The sequence below is a fragment of the Rhinopithecus bieti genome, unplaced genomic scaffold (assembly GCF_001698545.2).
Source record: "Rhinopithecus bieti isolate Rb0 unplaced genomic scaffold, ASM169854v2 scaffold_49762, whole genome shotgun sequence".
NCBI classification, from domain to species: Eukaryota; Metazoa; Chordata; class Mammalia; order Primates; family Cercopithecidae; genus Rhinopithecus; species Rhinopithecus bieti.
Genome location: NW_016819845.1, coordinates 635329 through 641072, shown reverse-complemented (window position 1 = coordinate 641072; position 5744 = coordinate 635329).

Sequence of the window (5744 nt, the reverse complement as noted above, 5' to 3'; positions counted from 1 at the left end):
GGGCGCGCCGGCTCCGCCCCCGCCTCCCACCGCCTGCAACAGTGCAGGGGCGGGGCCGCGGCCGCCGCATCTTTTGAAAGTTTGCACCAGGCGGCGGGAGAAGCACGGCCAAGCCTCCCGCCCTCGCCGCTCCCGCGCCCGGGCCGGGAAGGCGCGCAGGGCAACTGGGTGCCCTCGGGTGCCAGGATCGGCAGTCTGCTGGCCTGTCACCCATTTGTTCTAACACTTTGAGAAGGCCTACTGTGTGCCAGGCCCTCTTCCAGGCGCGGGGCCCCAGCCGGCCAAGTCCTAGCCCCGGCAGACCTCTTTGGAGAGTGCTTCGGCCGCGGGAACTTACACAGAGGCAGAAGGGCGCCTGGGACGGTGTAAAGGGCTTGGAGACAGTACACCCAGGGTTCCCGGCCTTGGGTGGAGTCTTTTCCATCCCTTAGGCCACGTGCCGAGGAATAGAAGAAACCTAGTGTCCAAAGATTGGGAGGAGGGAACCCATATTCATTAATGTATTCGCTCATTCATTAAAATATTTATTGAGCACATTCTATGCGCCAGGCACTGTGCTGGGCCGGGTAGATACAGACAAGGTCCCCACTGCCCTGGAGATGGCATGCTGAAGATAGAAATAACAAGCAATTACGATCACATTATATAATAATCAAAGCCAGGAAGAAAATAAAACAGATCCCAGTAGGGTGATGAGATGACATTATTTGGGGGCTTAGGGAGAATCTGGGGTGGAGGCACATAAGCTCCATCTGATGGACTAGAAGGCATCGGCCATGGGAAGAGAGAGGTAGAGTGTTCCTGGCAGAGGCAGTAACGGGCATTCCTCATTCAGGCACCTGGACCACACTCAGTGGGAAGTGCAGCTGGGGCCTTCTCGAGCTCCATTTCACAGGCTGGAACACTGAGGCCCAGGAAGGGCAATGACTTCCCCAAGAAGACCCGATTCCAAATGAGTTGTTTTTTTCAATTCTATTTTCCATGCTCTTGTATCCCTTGAGACCTTATGAAATATGTATTATTACTTACATTTCAGATACATACAGATAGGGAAATTGAGGCTCTGAGAGTGGAAGAGAGGTGCCCAAGATCTTCCAATGGTACAGGGCAAAACTAGCCTGAAGCTATGCGAATAAAAGCGGGATATTCAGGAGACAGCCTTCTGGATCTCCCGTGCCTTCTGCTTACAGTACATGACCCATCCCAGAGGGTTCTCGGGTCTTTAAAGTCAGCTCCAAGCTTCCACTTCCGGGAAACCTTGATTCCCCACCCCACCCTGACGTCGTATATCTGAACATAAGATTGCCTTGTATTTGAGTTACAAATTTCTCGTATTACAGGTGCTCGCTCAGTGACTTAATTTTTAACCCCGAAGTTCTGTTTGAGAAAGGTCCGTTAGTGTGATCCTCCTTTTTTTTTTTTTTTTTTTGAGACAGTCTCGCTCTGTCACTCAGGCTGGAGTGCAATGGCACAATCTTGGCTCACTGCAATCTCTGCCTCCCGAGTTCCAGCCGTTCTCCTGCCTCAGCATCTCGAGTAGCTGGGATTACAGGCACCCACTACCACGCCCAGCTAATTTTTGTAATTTTAGTAGAGATGAGGTTTCACCATGTTGGCCAGGCTGGTCTCAAACTTCTGACCTTAAGCAGTTCCTCCGCCTCAGCCTCCCAAAGTGCTGGAATTACAGGCCTGAGCCACCTCACCCGGCTGATCCTCCTTTAATCTATGTGAGATTGGGTTGCATATGGAGGTCAGCGATTTTATAAAGGGGATCGAGGGAATTTTCCTCAGATAAGGCAATGCAAACAAACATGACTTTGTGCCAGCAAGGGTTAGAGGTTGTTGTGAACAGGCCTTTTAAAGGCCACTTTCAGAGTACCTTAGTAAGTGGCCATGTTGTACAGATCACATATGCTCACCTGCAGCAAATGAATCTCCACTGTCAAAATGTGATACGGATTGGACCTGTGATGCGGAGACACAGTGCCCAGTGGTTGCGTGACACATGGATTCGAAAGGGCTGTGTGTTAGCATCTCGATCTCTGAGAGTAGGACGTGCTCTAGTAAAAAGCTGCCTGCTCCCCACCCCACACGATGGTGACACTAGTGTCAAAGCCATACAGAAATGAACTGGAATCAAATTGTTTCCTGAAATTTGAAACTGACAAAAGCGATCTTTCCATATTAGTATTTTATATGAGAATAATTGTAAATATGTTTATATAACTAAAGTAATAAATGAAATATTATAAGTAGATGTCTGTTTCATCTTCACCGCATTAAGTTTATATTATTCAGCAATAAAGTGCATCTTCTCACAGGGAGAAGGGGGAGTGCCTGTAACCTTTATTTGGATTGCCTTATATTTGGGCATATACAGTAGTTGCTTACCCCTCTGAGGTCCCTCTGCACTTTGTGCTGTCCCTCAATTACACCCTCAAGACAGGTGTTGTAGCTGTTACCTTTCTATCCTCTCCACTGCCAGACAGGAGGCTCCTGTGGGCAGGAAGCAAGCTGTAATAGTCTATGAAACCCCAGTGCCCAGAACAGGACTGGCAGACACAGGTGCTCAATACACATTTGTATAAATTGACTGCAGAGATGCATTGCCCTGAGCTCAGAGAAAAACAGGAAAGAAGAAGAGAGGGAAGAAAGAAGGAATGGAGAAAGGCAGAAGGGGAATAAGAGAGGGAGAGAAGAAGGGAGAGGACAGAAAGGGCTGTGAGGGAATGAGTTTTAGCTGTTAGTAGCCCTACACCCTGGTTTGATGAATAGTGATATGTGTAGGGAAAGTAAGCAAATGAGCAAAATGGGGATGCACTAACAGAAATATAGTCTTTAGGACAAAGGAGGGGCTTGTTGCTGCAGTGCATGTTGGTTAAACCATTCCAAAAGTTGCTTTGGCTCTGGGCACCACACTAGAGAAGGAAGACAAAGCTGGTCCACAAAGGTGGAAGGGTGGCTTTGGGAGAGAGGGAGATCCCTGTTCCAGGAGGTGTGCAAATAGAAACCATATATTCCCTGCCAGCCAGTTGAGGAGGGGCTTCTTGAGTCACGTGTCTTCTAAAGTATACCTTCCAGTACAATCATCCATTGAGCCCCTACAACCCACATGAAGCCATGAGGGTGATTTATGGTTTGAGGTTTACGAGTCTGATTGGTCCTGCCTCTACTGACACTGAGAGGACTGCAGAGGTGCTCCCCTGTCTTTGCAGCTTGTGTACCAAGCTGATCTCCTGGGATGTGGGCCTCCCATTTTTGTTGCCTCTTCCAATCTCACCTCTTCCCACTAGCTCCCAAGCAGGGCTGGCCGGGACACGGTGGAACTGCTGTCTGTATGTGTTAGGGGCCTGGGATCCAGGCACTATGTCTAATAGCAACAAGGGAAGGGACTGTTGGACCCTGAGTGTCTGCTGCATGGGAGCCTTTATAACCACAGGAATGGAATCTGAATCTCTTCCTTCTCCAAATATTATAGTCATACCACATCCAAGGAGATAGGTTCTAGCATCCCCATTTTTCCAAACGAGGACACCAAGCCTCAGAGACGTAAAGTCACATGCTAAGGCTCTGCAGCTGCTAAGAGGAGTTGGGATGTGAACCTATGTGTGCCCATATCCAAGCCTCATCTTCTTAGCAGTGTCCCTTAAAGTTAGAGAGGACAGCTCTGCCCAGGCGCCAAGGCAGCAGGCCCCCGGGGCTGGAGAGGAATGGGTGGGGTCTCAGAACCAGAACCCGCAGACACTAACGGCTTCCATAGAGCCTGTGGGACAGAGCATGGGGTGGGGACATCCTCGGGCCCGGGCAGCAGCCTCCAGTCACAGCCACTCCTGCATTTGACTTTCACACACATACACATCTCCACCAATCACATCCAGAGTTGCACAGACTGTGCCACCCTCCTTGAGCACCAGTACCCATACATGGGTTGCAGGGGCCTCTGGGTGGGGCTGTCTCTCTTGATTATGCAGCGTCAGCAGAGCCTCCCAGGGCATTAGGTAGTGGGAGCGCCCTGGCCGGGCTCCCTGGCATTGCTCCCTGGGGGCATGCCCTGGCAGGCTCTGCCCCATGCAGTAACAGGCCATCAGGTGCATGTTGTAAAAAGGGCGCACGCTGAGCTGCCGAGCCAGGCTGGGGGTATGCCCACCGTGGACACCTGCGTGAAATGACCCCTTCCTTCAGGCTGTTTGCCCAGCCGCCTCCTCCTCACAACTCAAGAGCCGAGTATCTGGAGTCACACTGCAAAGCTCGGTTTTAAAATGGCTGCAGGAAGGCTCTGCTTTTCTGCAAATCCTGACTATGAAACCTTCGATTTCCAACAGGTCTTTACCTGAAAAGCATCATTTTCAATTGCTGGTTACAAAGTGCCAACCACATAGTGGGCCCCACGTTGCACCCTCCGAGTGATCCTTGTCACAGCCTGGCAGCATGGTCATTAACACAAGTCAATTCCCATTTTGCAGGAGAGGAAGCTGAAGCTCAGAGATGGAAAAGAGCTGCTCAGGTCACACAGCTAGAAGGAGGCAGAACTCAGAGGGTTCTTAGTCCTCTCTACAAAGGAAACAAGCTCAGGTGATGAGGCCACTTGCTTGACATGGCACAGCAGCGAGCAGAGGAGCCAGGAGCCCGCATCCCATGGGCTTCAATACCAGAGCTCCAATAGCAAAGTCATTGAACCAAACTAAGTGTCTATCAACCGATGATTTGACAAAGAAAATGTGGTACATATACACTATGGAATACCATGCAGCCATATAAAAGGATGAAATCATGTCTTTTGCAGCAACATGGATGGGGCTGGAGGCCATTATCCTAAGTGAAATAACTAAGAAACAGAAAATCAAACACTGGCCAGACGCAGTGGCTTATGCCTGTAATCCCAGCACTTTGGGAGGCCGAGATGAGTGGATCACTGGAGGTCAGGAGTTCAAAACCAGCCTGGCCAACGTGGTGAAATGCTATCTCTACTACAAATGCAAAAATTAGCCGGGTGTGGTAGCATGTACCTGTAATCCCAGCACTTTTGGAGGCCAAGGTGGGCGTATCATTTGAGGTCAGAAGTTCGAGATCAACCTGGCCAACATGGTGAATCCCCGTCTTTACAAAAAAACAAAAAAACAAAAATTGCCAGGCATGGTGGCGGTTGCCTGTAATCCTAGCTACTTGGGAGGCCAAGGCAGGAGAATCACTTGAGTACAGGGGGCGGAGGTTGCAGTAAGCAGAGATAGTGCCACTGCACTCCAGCCTGGGAGACAGAACGAGACTCCAGGTCAAACAAACACAAACGAGAAAATCAAACACTGCGCGTTCTTACTTTATAAGTGAGGGTTAAACAATAGGTACGCATGGACATAAAGATGGAAGCAATAGACGCTGGGGACTCCCAAAGCCAGGAGCTGAGAGGGGAGAAAGGGCTGAAAATTACCTATTGGGCACAATGGTCACAATTTGGGTGACAGGTGCACTAGAAGTGCAAACCTCCCCATTACACAATATAACCATGTAACAGACCTGCACATGTACCCCCGAATCTTAAACACAATATAACCATGTGACAGACCTGCACATGTACTCCCGAATCTTAAACACAATATAACCATGTAACAGACCTGCATACATACCCCCTGTACATGAATCTTAAATTTAAAAAGAAAAAGTAAAAACAAACCAAAAAACCCTGGTACTCTCACTGCACTGTCCCCAATGAGCAAGTCACTTTTTTTTTTTTTTTGAGACATAGTCTC